Genomic DNA, 16218 nt, shown 5'->3' on the forward strand with positions numbered 1-16218 from the left:
ATGCCTGTCACTACAGCTCCTGTACAGTAGAGGGCACTAGATAATTCACAGTTCTATGTCTGTCACTACAGCTCCTGTACAGTAAAGGGCACTAGATAACTCACAGCACTATGCCTGTCACTACAGCTCCTGTACAGTAGAGGGCGCTAGATAACGCACAGAACTATACCTGTCACTACAGCTCCTGTACAGTAGAGGGCGCTAGATAACGCACAGAACTATACCTGTCACTACAGCTCCTGTACAGTAGAGGGCACTAGATAACTCACAGCACTATGCCTGTCACTACAGATCCTGTACAGTAGAGGGCACTAGATAATTCACAGTTCTATGTCTGTCACTACAGCTCCTGCACAGTAGAGGGCGCTAGATAACTCACAGCACTATGCCTGTCACTACAGCTCCTGTACAGTAGAGGGCACTAGATAACCCACAGCACTATGCCTGTCACTACAGCTCCTGTAAAGTAGAGGGCGCTAGAAAATCACAGCACTATGCCTGTCACTACAGCTCCTGTACAGTAGAGGGCGCAAGAAAGTCACAGCACTATGCCTTTCACTACAGCTCCTGTACAGTAGAGGGCACTAGATAACTCAGCACTATGCCTGTCACTACAGCTCCTGTACAGTAGAGGGCACTAGATAACTCACAGCACTATGCCTGTCACTACAGCTCCTGTACAGTAGAGGGCACTAGATTACTCACAGCACTATGCCTGTCACTACAGCTCCTGTACAGTAGAGGGCACTAGATAACTCACAGCACTATACCTGTCACTACAGCTCCTGTACAGTAGAGGGCACTAGATAACCCACAGCACCATGCCTGTCACTACAGCTCCTGTACAGTAGAGGGCACTAGATAACTCACAGCACTATGCCTGTCACTACAGCTCCTGAACAGTAGAGGGCACTAGATAACTGACAGCACTATGCCTGTCACTACAGCTCCTGTACAGTAGAGGGCGCTAGAAAATCACAGCACTATGCCTGTCACTACAGCTCCTGTACAGTAGAGGGCGCTAGATAACGCACAGAACTATACCTGTCACTACAGCTCCTGTACAGTAGAGGGCACTAGATAACTCACAGCACTATGCCTGTCACTACAGCTCCTGTACAGTAGAGGGCACTAGATAACCCACAGCACCAAGCCTGTCACTTCAGCTCCTGTAAAGTAGAGGGCGCTAGAAAATCACAGCACTATGCCTGTCACTACAGCTCCTGTACAGTAGAGGGCGCAAGAAAGTCACAGCACTATGCCTTTCACTACAGCTCCTGTACAGTAGAGGGCACTAGATAACTCACAGCACTATGCCTGTCACTACAGCTCCTGTACAGTAGAGGGCACTAGATAACTCACAGCACTATACCTGTCACTACAGCTCCTGTACAGTAGAGGGCACTAGATAACTCACAGCACTATGCCTGTCACTACAGCTCCTGAACAGTAGAGGGCACTAGATAACTCACAGCACTATGCCTGTCACTACAGCTCCTGTACAGTAGAGGGCGCTAGAAAATCACAGCACTATGCCTGTCACTACAGCTCCTGTACAGTAGAGGGCGCTAGATAACGCACAGAACTATACCTGTCACTACAGCTTCTTTACAGTAGAGGGCACTAGATAACCCACAGCACTATGCCTGTCACTACAGCTTCTGTAAAGTAGAGGGCGCTAGAAAATCACAGCACTATGCCTGTCACTACAGCTCCTGTACAGTAGAGGGCGCAAGAAAATCACAGCACTATGCCTGTCACTACAGCTCCTGTACAGTAGAGGGCGCAAGAAAATCACAGCACTATGCCTGTCACTACAGCTCCTGTACAGTAGAGGGCACTAGATAACTCACAGCACTATGCCTGTCACTACAGCTTCTGTACAGTAGAGGGCACTAGATAACTCACAGCAATATGCCTGTCACTACAGCTCCTGTACAGTAGAGGGCGCTAGATAACTCAGCACTATGCCTGTCACTACAGCTCCTGTACAGTAGAGGGCACTAGATAACTCACAGCACTATGCCTGTCACTACAGCTCCTGTACAGTAGAGGGCGCTAGATAACTCACAGCACTATGCCTGTCACTACAGCTCCTGTACAGTAGAGGGCACTAGATAACTCACAGCACTATACCTGTCACTACAGCTCCTGTACAGTAGAGGGTGCTAGATAACTCACAGCACTATGCCTGTCACTACAGCTCCTGTACAGTAGAGGGCACTAGATAACTCACAGCACTATACCTGTCACTACAGCTCCTGTACAGTAGAGGGCACTAGATAACTCACAGCACTATGCCTGTCACTACAGCTCCTGTACAGTAGAGGGCACTAGTTAACTCACAGCACTATGCCTGTCACTACAGCTCCTGTACAGTAGAGGGCACTAGATAACCCACAGCACTATGCCTGTCACTACAGCTCCTGTACAGTAGAGGGCACTAGATAACTCACAGCACTATGCCTGTCACTACAGCTCCTGTACAGTAGAGGGTGCTAGATAACTCTCAGCCCTATGCCTGTCACTACAGCTCCTGCACAGTAGAGGGCGCTAGATAACTCACAGCACTATGCCTGTCACTACAGCTCCTGTACAGTAGAGGGTGCTAGATAACTCACAGCACTATGCCTGTCACTACAGCTCCTGTACAGTAGAGGGCATTAGATAACCCACAGCACTATGCCTGTCACTACAGCTCCTGTACAGTAGAGGGCACTAGATAACTCACAGCACTATGCCTGTCACTACAGCTCCTGCACAGTAGAGGGCACTAGATAACCCACAGCACTATGCCTGTCACTACAGCTCCTGTACAGTAGAGGGTGCTAGAAAATCACAGCACTATGCCTGTCACTACAGCTCCTGCACAGTAGAGGGCACTAGATAACCCACAACACTATGCCTGTCACTACAGCTCCTGTACAGTAGAGGGCACTAGATAACCCACAGCACCATGCCTGTCACTACAGCTCCTGTACAGTAGAGGGCGCTAGAAAATCACAGCACTATACCTGTCACTACAGCTCCTGTACAGTAGAGGGCGCTAGAAAATCACAGCACCATGCATGTCACTACAGCTCCTGTACAGTAGAGGGCGCTAGAAAATCACAGCACTATGTCTGTCACTACAGCTCCTGTACAGTAGAGGGCGCTAGAAAATCACAGCACTATACCTGTCACTACAGCTCCTGTACAGTAGAGGGCACTAGATAACTCAGCACTATGCCTGTCACTACAGCTCCTGTACAGTAGAGGGCACTAGATAAGTCACAGCACTATACCTGTCACTACAGCTCCTGTACAGTAGAGGGCACTAGATAACTCACAGCACTATACCTGTCACTACAGCTCCTGTACAGTAGAGGGTGCTAGAAAATCACAGCACTATACCTGTCACTACAGCTCCTGTACAGTAGAGGGCACTAGATAACCCACAGCACTATACCTGTCACTACAGCTCCTGTACAGTAGAGGGCGCTAGAAAATTACAGCACTATGCCTGTCACTACAGCTCCTGTACAGTAGAGGGCGCTAGAAAATCACAGCACTATGCCTGTCACTACAGCTCCTGTACAGTAGAGGGCACTAGATAACTCACAGCACTATGTCTGTCAATACAGCTCCTGTACAGTAGAGGGCACTAGATAACTCACAGCACCAAGCCTGTCACTACAGCTCCTGTACAGTAGAGGGCACTAGATAACTCACAGCACTATGCCTGTCACTACAGCTCCTGTACAGTAGAGGGCACTAGATAACTCACAGCACTATGCCTGTCACTACAGCTCCTGTACAGTAGAGGGCACTAGATAACTCACAGCACTATGCCTGTCACTACAGCTCCTGTACAGTAGAGGGCGCTAGATAACTCACAGCACTATGCCTGTCACTACAGCTCCTGTACAGTAGAGGGCACTAGATAACTCACAGCACCATGCCTGTCACTACAGCTCCTGTACAGTAGAGGGCGCTAGATAACTCACAGCACTATGCCTGTCACTACAGCTCCTGTACAGTAGAGGACACTAGATAACCCACAGCACTATGCCTGTCACTACAGCTCCTGTACAGTAGAGGGCACTAGATAACTCACAGCACTATGCCTGTCACTACAGCTCCTGAACAGTAGAGGGTGCTAGATAACTCACAGCACTATGCCTGTCACTACAGCTCCTGTACAGTAGAGGGTGCTAGATAACTCACAGCACTATGCCTGTCACTACAGCTCCTGTACAGTAGAGGGCGCTAGATAACCCACAGCACTATGTCTGTCACTACAGCTCCTGTACAGTAGAGGGCGCTAGATAACTCACAACACTATGTCTGTCACTACAGCTCCTGTACAGTAGAGGGCAATAGATAACTCACAGCACTATGCCTGTCACTACAGCTCCTGTACAGTAGAGGGCACTAGATAACTCACAGCACTATGCCTGTCACTACAGCTCCTGTACAGTAGAGGGCACTAGATAACTCACAGCACTATGCCTGTCACTACAGCTCCTGTACAGTAGAGGGCGCTAGATAACTCACAGCACTATGCCTGTCACTACAGCTCCTGTACAGTAGAGGGCACTAGGTAACTCACAGCACTATACCTGTCACTACAGCTCCTGTACAGTAGAGGGCGCTAGAAAATCACAGCACTATGCCTGTCACTACAGCTCCTGTACAGTAGAGGGCACTAGATAACTCACAGCACTATGCCTGTCACTACAGCTCCTGCACAGTAGAGGGCATTAGATAACCCACAGCACTATGCCTGTCACTACAGCTCCTGTACAGTAGAGGGCGCTAGATAACTCACAGCACTATGCCTGTCACTACAGCTCCTGTACAGTAGAGGGCGCTAGATAACCCACAGCACTATGCCTGTCACTACAGCTCCTGTACAGTAGAGGGCGCTAGATAACTCACAGCACTATACCTGTCACTACAGCTCCTGTACAGTAGAGGGCACTAGATAACTCACAGCACTATACCTGTCACTACAGCTCCTGTACAGTAGAGGGCGCTAATAAGAAGAAGAGAAGAAGAAGAAGAAGCAGGAAAGGGTACAAGATATTGAACATTTTCCTATTTGTACAAACAGCAAAACATTGCCAAACCCCAACCCCACACACCCCTTACAGAGTCATTTGTTAATAGTGAGAAGACAGAATTTAGGTATTTAAAGGGGTAGTGCGGCGCTAAACAATTATTCACTAAATAACACACATTACAAAGTTATACAACTTTGTAATGTATGTTATGTTAGTGAATGGCCCCCTTCCCTGTGTTTCCCCCCACCCATGCAAGACCCGGAAGTGTAGTGCTCTATACTCACCTGATCCGTGTCGACCCCCGTCCGCTATCTTGCGACAATGATGTAATCTTCAGGTGGCCGGCCGAACCGCTCCGACCGTCCCTCGTGCCGGCCCCTCTCTGCCACATCATCAGCTGCTCAGCCGCGATTGGCTGAGCATAACTGTGCTCAGCCAATCGCAGCTGAGCAGGTGATGACGCGGCAGAGGGGGGCCGGCATGAGGGACGGCTGGAGCAGTTCGGCTGGCCTCACAAAGATGTTGTCATTGTCACAAGATGGTGGACGGGGGTCGACACGGATCAGGTGAGCATAGAGCACTGCACTTCCGGGTCTTGCATGGGTGGGGGGAAACACGGGGAAGGGGGCCATTCACTAACATAACATACATTACAATGTTGTATAACTTTGTAATGTGTGTTATTTTGTGAATTAATGTTTAGTGCCGCACTACCCCTTTAAGTCAAGCACCTCCCTCCAGTAACCTCCCGGAGCTGAGCAGCTCCAGATGAGATGACTAATATGTCCATCCCCAATATTGCAGCGAGGACAACGGGTTTAAAATAATTCAATGCAAAAATTTAGGTATGCGATATACCCTATGGGGAAGGAACAACTGCAAAGTTCTATGTGTTTCCGATATTGCCAATTTCAGTGTCAGGGCTAACATATCTGCCCTCTGGTCTTCTGTGATAGGCCCCACACCCCCTCCATTGTTCTTTTACCATAAGAGGTCTCCTCTAGAATCTGAAAATGATGTATTTCAGAATTGTGCCATAATGGTATAAGTCAGTATATTGATCACATTTCAAAAAGACCATTATTTGCACCCACACCTTTTAACCATGGGAAGAAGTTAAGATATGTCAGGTGGTCTGGTTTGAGCTGCAATTTTGAAAATGTGTATGGGAAGCATCCCTCCAGACACACATTTCAATAGCTGGCCATTCAGGCCTAGCTCATCCGGTCCACTCCATCGTCTCATCTGCTGGAATTGTGCCGCCAGATAATAAAGGAAGGCATCCGTAACTGCCAATCATCCATTCTCCTTTCCTCTCTGAAGGGTATCAAGTCTTATTCTAGCTGACTTACCATCCCATATCAGTTCCCTAAAGAGGAACTAAATCCTTTTGAAACTATATTCTTGGTATCCACATTGGTGCATTATGGAGTATATATTAAAAATTGGGGCCCTTGCAGCTTCTTAAAGGGGAACTCCGGATAAGAAAAACTTGTTTTCTATTAAAAGTACATTAAAAGTTATATAGATGTGTCTAAACAATGTGTTACCGTATCTGTATGGTTCTGCTACACTGGTAGCTGATAGAAATACAGGAAGTGAAGAAAAATGGCCCCTGTGCAAATCCACATTGTCTCCTGCTCCTTCTGCTCTCCCCCCTTAGGAGACAAATCTTCCATGCCTCTGTCTCACATTGTGTGTGTCTGCTGAGCAGAGGCTGATGATGCAGACAGGGGGCAGGGCGTAATGTACCAGGAGAGAATACAGCATGCTGTGTGGTGTTACAGGTAGAGAATACAGTGTGCTGTGTGGTGTTACAGGTAGAGAATACAGCGTGCTGTGTGGTGTTACAGGTAGAGAATACAGCGTGCTGTGTGGTGTTACAGGTAGAGAATACAGCGTGCTGTGTGGTGTTACAGGTAAAGAATACAGCACGCTATGTGGTGTTACAGGTAGAGAATACAGTGTGCTGTGTGGTGTTACAGGTAGAGAATACAGCGTGCTGTGAGGGGTTACAGGTAGAGAATACAGCGAGCTGTGTGGTGTTACAGGTAGAGAATACAGTGTGCTGTGTGGTGTTACAGGTAGAGAATCCAGTGTGGTGTTACAGGTAGAGAATACAGCGTGCTGTGCGGTGTTACAGGTAGAGAATACAGCATGCTGTGTGGTGTTACAGGTAGAGAATACAACGTGCTGTGTGGTGTTACAGGTAGAGAATACAGGATGCTGTGTGGTGTTACAGGTAGAGAATAAAGCGTGCTGTGTGGTGTTACAGGTAGAGAATCCAGTGTGGTGTTACAGGTAGAGAATACAGCGTGCTGTGCGGTGTTACAGGTAGAGAATACAGCGTGCTGTGTGGTGTTACAGGTAGAGAATACAGCGGGCTGTGTGGCATTACAGGTAGAGAATACAGGGTGCTGTGTGGTGTTACAGGTAGAGTATACAGCGTGCTGTGTGGTGTTACAGGTAGAGAATACAGGGTGCTGTGTGGTCTTACAGGTAGTCACTGTGTGCTGTGTGGTGTTACAGGTAGAGAATACAGCGTGCTGTGTGGTGTTACAGGTAGAGAATACAGCGTGCTGTGTGGTGTTAGAGGTAGAGAATACAGCGCGCTATGTGGTGTTACAGGTAGTAACTGTGCTGTGTGGTGTTACAGGTAGAAAAAACAGCGTGCTGTCCGGTGTTACAGGTAGAGAATACAGCGTGCTGTGTGGTGTTACAGGTAGAGAATACAGCGTGCAGTGTGGTGTTACAGGTAGAGAATACAGGATGCTGTGTGGTGTTACAGGTAGAGAAAACAGTGTGCTGTGTGGTGTTACAGGTAGAGAATACAGCGTGCTGTGTGGTGTTACAGGTGGAGAATACAGCGTGCTGGGTGTTGTTACAGGTAGAGAATACAGGATGCTGTGTGGTGTTACAGGTAGAGAATACAGGATGCTGTGTGGTGTTATAGGTAGAGAATACAGCATGCTGTGTGGTGTTACAGGTAGAGAATACAGCACGCTATGTGGTGTTACAGGTAGAGAATACAGCGTGCTGTGTTGTGTTACAGGTAGAGAATACAGGATGCTGTGTGGTGTTACAGGTAGAGAATACAGCGTGCTGTGTGGTGTTACAGCTAGAGAATACAGCATGCTTTGGGGTGTTACAGGTAGAGAATACAGTGTGCTGTGTGGTGTTACAGGTAGAGAATACAGCACGCTATGTGGTGTTACAGGTAGAGAATACAGTGTGCTGTGTGGTGTTACAGGTAGAGAATACAGCGTGCTGTGAGGGGTTACAGGTAGAGAATACAGCGAGCTGTGTGGTGTTACAGGTAGAGAATACAGTGTGCTGTGTGGTGTTACAGGTAGAGAATCCAGTGTGGTGTTACAGGTAGAGAATACAGCGTGCTGTGCGGTGTTACAGGTAGAGAATACAGCATGCTGTGTGGTGTTACAGGTAGAGAATACAGTGTGCTGTGTGGTGTTACAGGTAGAGAATACAGCGTGCTGTGTGGTGTTACAGGTAGAGAATACAGCGTGCTGTGTGGTGTTACAGGTAGAGAATACAGCGTGCTATATGGTGTTACAGGTAGAGAATACAGCGTGCAGTGTGGTGTTACAGGTAGAGAATACAGCGTGCAGTGTGGTGTTACAGGTAGAGAATACAGGATGCTGTGTGGTGTTACAGGTAGAGAAAACAGTGTGCTGTGTGGTGTTACAGGTAGAGAATACAGCGTGCAGTGTGGTGTTACAGGTAGAGAATACAGCGTGCAGTGTGGTGTTACAGGTAGAGAATACAGCGTGCTGTGTGGTGTTACGGGAAGACAATACAGCGTGCTGTGTGGTGTTACAGGTGGAGAATACAGCGTGCTGGGTGTTGTTACAGGTAGAGAATACAGGATGCTGTGTGGTGTTACAGGTAGAGAATACAGGATGCTGTGTGGTGTTACAGGTAGAGAATACAGCGTGCTGTGTGGTGTTACAGGTAGAGAATACAGCACGCTATGTGGTGTTACAGGTAGAGAATACAGCGTGCTGTGTTGTGTTACAGGTAGAGAATACAGGATGCTGTGTGGTGTTACAGGTAGAGAATACAGCGTGCTGTGTGGTGTTACAGGTAAAGAATACAGCACGCTATGTGGTGTTACAGGTAGAGAATACAGTGTGCTGTGTGGTGTTACAGGTAGAGAATACAGCGTGCTGTGAGGGGTTACAGGTAGAGAATACAGCGAGCTGTGTGGTGTTACAGGTAGAGAATACAGTGTGCTGTGTGGTGTTACAGGTAGAGAATACAGTGTGCTGTGTGGTGTTACAGGTAGAGAATACAGTGTGCTGTGTGGTGTTACAGGTAGAGAATCCAGTGTGGTGTTACAGGTAGAGAATACAGCGTGCTGTGCGGTGTTACAGGTAGAGAATACAGCATGCTGTGTGGTGTTACAGGTAGAGAATACAGTGTGCTGTGTGGTGTTACAGGTAGAGAATACAGCGTGCTGTGTGGTGTTACAGGTAGAGAATACAGCGTGCTGTGTGGTGTTACAGGTAGAGAATACAGGATGCTGTGTGGTGTTACAGGTAGTAACTGTGTGCTGTGTGGGTGGGACCACAATGAAATCATAAATTACTGCAAATAATTCAGTAACACAATGAAACTGGAATGTATGAACACAGCAGCTACAACAGCTTTGGGCAGGGAATAGGCAGGGTGGGGGACTGTGATGAACAGCTTAGGAAAAGCATTGCATTCTGGAACATGTAGTACTGTGTACAACCGATAAACCAGGAAGTGCAGAAATACAAAACAGAACAAACCCCCCAAAACAAATGGATTTTTGGTAGTTTTAAAAGTGGAATAAATAGGTAAGTAATGCTTTATGCTTCTGCAGAAGTTTAATTTTTTTAACCTCTGCCTGGAGTTCCCATTTAAAGAGAACAAAAAAGGTATCCACTGTCAATGAAAGCTGTTAAATGATTAGCTTCTTCAACAGACTTAAAGGTGTTGTCTCACAAAAGCAAAGGTGATCAAATCAAATATATACCAGATACATATATGTAATGGAGTATGAACAGTAATTATTTTAATATGCTTCTCCTAGACATTACTATTTTAAAAAAAGAAATGTATACATGTTGGCCAAAAGTTTGCATCCTACAAAAATGTAAATGGATTAAAACAGATCCATTTCTTGGATCCCTTTTGTTAAATGAATGGAATTTTTTTTTATGTTGTCCAGAGGCAGCACACAAAGGGTTAAACCTAAGCTGGTCCTATTGAACAGAGCAGAGATTGACTAGCAATAATAGAATAATCCAATTAGATAAGAACTATAAAGGCTAAAGGACCCACAGACAGTGTGTAATATGCAGCAAGCAGCACAACAGAGGGTTATCACACTTTTCTTTTTCTACTAATAGAAGAACCAATCAAAAGTATTCATGAATAATAATTAATTAATAGCAATTAACACAAGACCAACACTCCCTATGCTATAATAACCCCTATTTCTTCTTTTTTTTTTTTTTTATGATTCAGTCTTTTATTAGATTTTTACAATTTTACAAAATGAATACAAATGGAATGGAATGGAATTCATTATTTTTGTATCTTAAAGATATGCCGAAAACCTACTCCAGTCCTCAGCTGGCGTAGGTTTTCGGCCGTGTGCATCGGAGCGCACGGGATTTATGCAGATGCAGTCCGCCTCTACATAAATCTCCGTAGCGCCAGAGATGCGGGGCCATTTTTAAGTCCGGCGTAAAAAACGTCGGACTTAATAAATGTCCCCCATAGAGTTTACCATAAATAAGAACACAAGAAAAAACCCAATCCGAGTCATAACTATGACCGAGAACGAAACTAAAGCAAAAACAAAACACAAACCGGCCTGTAGAGCAATTCCGAGCCAATTTACACAAATGGGCACAAGTCTTAGAGAGGTCACTAGCAAAGAACGAGGGGGGGGAGTGGTGCGTATTTTCTACACATGAGTACTCCTCTACATAGGAGTGGGGGACCAAAGGTGGGTAACCAAAAACCCTACCTATGGGGGGATAAATACAGTAGCAGTTGTATTCGCTCTCAAGTCTACTGCTGTGGGTACATTAGTAGCAAAGAAAGGGGGCCACTGTCTCCAGTTCTTTTGCACCATTACAGGGGAGCTCACACGATGCTATTTCCATTTGGTAGTTATAGTTAACTGCATTCAACAGCATTAACAGAGTCCTCTGTGCCTAGGCCTAACAACGCTAGACCCGGTGACCAGTTAATAGGAGAAGCAATGACCTTTTTTAGCAAATTGTGGATCTTATCCCAAAGAGGTTTTATCATGGGAAAATCCCAACACACATGCATTAAATTTCCAATATGTCCTTGGCAACGCCAACATAATGGGGAGGTGTTAGGGAACATTTTGGATAGTCTGTAAGGAGTGAAATACCAACAATATAGTCATTTTCGGGAAGCTTCAATATGGTTGATACATTCTGAGACTTTGGCTACTGAGCTATATACAGGTTTCCATTGTGTAGTAGTGTATTTTTCCCCGAGATCACTTTCCCATTTGTTTCTGTATGGGGGGACCCTGAGTGGAGTTGTAGGGCTTTGTATGCCCTAGAAAGCCCCTTAAGGTGCAATGATGGGTTGTAAAATTGTTGTTCAAATAACGATTTAGAGGTGGGCGTGTAAATTTGAAGCGAGTGTAGGCAACGGCGTAATTGCAGGTATTTATACAGATCCCTGTTTGAAATGCCATAATGTTCAGTTAGTGATGAAAATGACCTCAAGGTATCGTTATCATACAAGTCGCCCAGTACATGAATACCTCTATCGACCCATGTATTATAATTAGAATCTGGAATAAGAGAGTGTAACGTTTGAAGAGGAAATTGTAAAGGTTGTGTAGGTAATAAAAGTGCTGAGACTTTCACGTTCCATGTATTTATGGCAGTGTTAATTCTTTATCATGCATACCCCGGTATCCAGGGGATACACCTTCGTGCTCTGACATTCTGATGTAAGGAAGCTCCATCTATTCTACTGGGCGCTGACCACCCCCACTATGTTTTGGCAGTGTTAATGGTCGGGGAAAAGTTTTTCGTGTTCGGGGGGATACTCTGGTAGAGCACAGGAAAGCTCGTAAATCCTTATTTGGTGCCACTTCCAATTCCATATCCACCCACTGTTTAGTTGTGTCATTTGCCCACCAGTAGCGCAACTGGTCCAGCAGATTGGTCTGGTAATAAGCTCTGACGTCCAGACAACCTAATCCACCCTCACCCAATGGCATACATAGGATTTTTATCGGGACCCTCGCCTTTTGCCCAAGCCAGACATATCCAGTAACCACCTACTGTATACGGCTTATAATAGTAGAGGGGACTGTAATAGGAATATTCCTAAAGTAGTAAAGGATTTTGGGTAACATAATCACTTTAGCTGATGATATCCTGCCTATCCAAGATATGGGCAGTTTTTAAAATCTAGTAGCGTCTTTGGCTAGCTCAGATATGAGACAGGTAAAGTTCTTACTCACCATCTTGGATAGGGGTATGTAAGAGTTATTCGATGGTATGGGATTTCGCCTTCAGACCATTGAAACGGAAATAGCTGTTGTAGTTGTGACTTGATAGTGGGGGATACGCCTAAATCAAGGATTAGGGACTTAGGTAAGAGTGCCCGCCGTGTAAACCCGTGCGGAGGGAAGAGTGTAAAGGGCCATAATAGCATTGATTATAGGGCCTTGGATCTCAAACTTTTCTAAGACGGCGCGTAAGTAACCCCAATGTACGCGGTCGAACGCCTTCTCCGCATCCAGCGTAAGGAGCAGAGAAGGCGTTCGACGGCGCTCTGACGCATGAATGATATTGATCATCCTCCTAGTTCCGTCGACTGTTTGGCGCCCCTTCACAAATCCTACTTGATTATTGTGTATGAGTTGTGGAATTAAATCTGTTAACCTTTGTGCTAGCAATTTTGAGTAGATTTTTAGGTCTGAATTTAAAAGTGAGATTGGCCTGAAATTGGCTGGTAAGTCTGGGGACTTGCCTGGCTTGAGCAAAGTTACGATAGTTATTTAGTTTAAGAGTTCTAATGATGGATAGTACTTCTATATCTGTAATAGGTTGGGACAAGGCTTGTTTCTGGTCGTCTGATAGAGATGGGAGGGAAAGGGTCTGTAGAAAGTCATCGATTTCTTTTTGCGTGGGTTGTGGGGTGGTCGCATCTTGGGATAAGTTATATAAGGACTCATAATATGCTGCTAAAGTGTCGGCAATGCCTTTGGGATCCATCACTTTAGTGTTATGTTTTGTGTGTAGGAAGGGGATACGAGATTTAGCTGCTCGGTCAGACAGACATTTGGCCAGTAGGGCTGAAGGTTTATTGCCGTGCCAGTAGTAGTTAAGTTTCACCTGTCTGAGCGCGAATTCATACTTATACAGTATGTTCATGCAGTTGGTGCGAGTGTGGAAATTTCCGTTGCTACCACCTGATTGAACTGTTGCTTGTTTAGTCTGTGGAGTTCACTAAGTTTTTCCTGGAGTTCGATTTGTCTTTTCAACTTGGTACGTTTATCATGTGTGGTCTGTTTTATAAATTGCCCTCTTATGGTGGCTTTATGGGCACACCAAAGAGTATAGTCAGTAACAGTATTATTATCATTAAAGGGGTAGTGCACCAAAAAGATTTTTCTTTCAAATCAACTGCTGCCATGAAGTGCCAGAGATTTGTAATTTACTTCTATTAAAAAATCTCAAGCCTTCCAGTACTTATCAGCTGCTGTGTGTCCAGCAGGAAGTGGTGTTTTCTTTCCTGTCTGACACAGTGCTCTCTGTTGCCTCCTCTGTCCATGTCAGGAACTGTCCAGAGAAGGAGCAAATCCCCATAGAAAACTTCTCCTGCTCTCCAGACTGGAAATAATACCACTTCCTGTTGGGCATACAGCAGCTGATAAGTACTGGAAGGCTTGAGATTTTTTAATAGAAGTAAATTACAAATCTCTGGCACTTCATGGCAGCAGTTGATTTGAAAGAAAATAAATTTGGTGCACTACCCCTTTAAGCGCAAAGTATTCTGATTCTGGCAGTTTGGATGGACGGTAGATATGAGGGGTGTTGTAATATTTAGGTGTTCAGACGCCATACTGAGTTGGGCGGCACTTGAAATGTTTCTTCTACTATGGAGACCGGAGCATCGTCCGACCATAGTATGGTTCCTATGGCGGACGAGGATATTCGTGGTATGGTAAGATGGTCGACTAAAAAATAATCAATCCTGGAATAAGATTTATGCGCATGTGAGAAAAACGTGTAATCACGCTCTGATGCATGCTCCAATCTCCAAATGTCGTAGAGTCTATGTTTATGCAGGGTTCTGGTAAATGGAGACAGTTCGGGGCCTGGATTAGGGTTGGAGGAATCCATGGATGCCCACAGTGGTTTGTTAAAATCTCCCCCTAAAATTAGAGACCCATGTCGTAGTGGTTTTAGTTTAGATATAAGGGATTGCAGGAATTTATGCTGCTTTCTGTTAGGGGCATAGACCACTACTAAAGTGTACAGTGAGCTATTTAAAAGGCATTGTATGATTACAAATCTACCCTCTTTGTCAATGAGAGTATTCTGTATAGTAGCCGCAACTGAGTCCCTAAATGCGATAGATACTCCACATTTTTTCTTAACCGCTGGAGCCGATATAATAGTGGGAAATTTCCTATGTTTCAAGCGGCATATGTCAGTATTATACAGATGAGATTCCTGAATGTACAGCACGTCTGTATTTTGTGTCATAGCTTCTTTCCATATCAAAGAACGCTTGTAAGGGGAATTCAGTCCCTTGACGTTCAGGGAAAGAAATTTTAGTACCATTGTGCTGTATTAAGAACATGAGTGGGCACCACTGAAAAATAGGAACCCTCCCCTGAACATACTCATTGATCAAGTGAACATAAACATATAAAAACAACAGAAGTGAGATAGACCGAGGTCTGTCCATGGGGGACCGAAATAGAATCGGAGTCATCGTGTCCCAAACAGCCAGAGAAGGTAAGAATCATGGCTAACCTAAATAGGGAAGAAGAAGAATGGAAAGAAACAAAGGGCTATGGTAAGACATTCACAGAGTATGTCCTTTACAAGGATGAGCTGTGGACCATTCCTGAACAACACGAGCAACAGGCGACCTCTTGTCAACCGCAGATGAAGCATCAGGAATGAGGTTCCATTCTTTGCATAGGTGAAGTGCTTCAGCCGGCGAGTTGGCCAAAGATTTTGTCCCATTCCTGGTGATAATCAATTTTACTGGAAACACCCAGCGGTATGGTATGTCGTGCGCTCTAAGTAAGCATGTGTTTTGGATAAAAGCACGTCTTCTGGACATGGTAACTGCAGAGAGATCTGCAAAAATGGAGATGTTCATAAACCGCTCAGGAAGGGGTGTTTTTTCCTGGCTTGCTCCATTATTTTTTCTTTGATGTGGAAAAAATGAACTATCAGAATTACATCTCTGGGAACATCTGCTGGCAAGTTTTTGGGCTTGGGGATGCGGTGAATTCTGTCTATAATCAAATCTGCATCAGAGGCAGAGGGCAGCAGAACAGTGAAGAGATCTGTAGCATACTCCAGGAGGAGATCTGGCTTGACTGCTTCTGGTATTCCCTCCTGCGTGCCCTGTCCTTAATCATCTCCCATACTGTTGGCATTGTCTGCTAGGTTGTTATGTGCTGCGGTCAGCTCAGCCATTTTGTTTTCCATATGTGACATGCGGTCGCCAATTTCAGTTATATCTTTCTGCAGATTATTGCATATTTGTAGAACATCAGTGCGAATGGACTGCTTCAAGTCCTCAAACATAGATTTCATCATGCTCACTGTGATAGGGGCATCTGCACCATGTGTCATGGCTGCCGCACTTGAAATGGACCCTGGTGAGCCTGTGAGTCTGGTGGGGAGACTTCCACGAAAGTGGAGTAGGGGGGAGTGAGGCTGTGTCTAGGTCCAACAGACAAACTCTAGGAGGCGAGGAGCTGCCTCCGTTGATATCTGACGCCGACATTTTGTGGCCCAGTCGCAGGGAGTTTTGCCCGTCCGTTTCTGGGCTGCTGTCAGTATGGCAGTGATAGAAGCGGGTCGGGCAATGTGGAGTGCCCACTCACCTCCTCAATTGGTGGTTCCAGAGGTGATACAGGGGCTCCGGT

This window comes from Dendropsophus ebraccatus, chromosome 4 (assembly GCF_027789765.1).
Source record: "Dendropsophus ebraccatus isolate aDenEbr1 chromosome 4, aDenEbr1.pat, whole genome shotgun sequence".
NCBI lineage: Eukaryota > Metazoa > Chordata > Amphibia > Anura > Hylidae > Dendropsophus > Dendropsophus ebraccatus.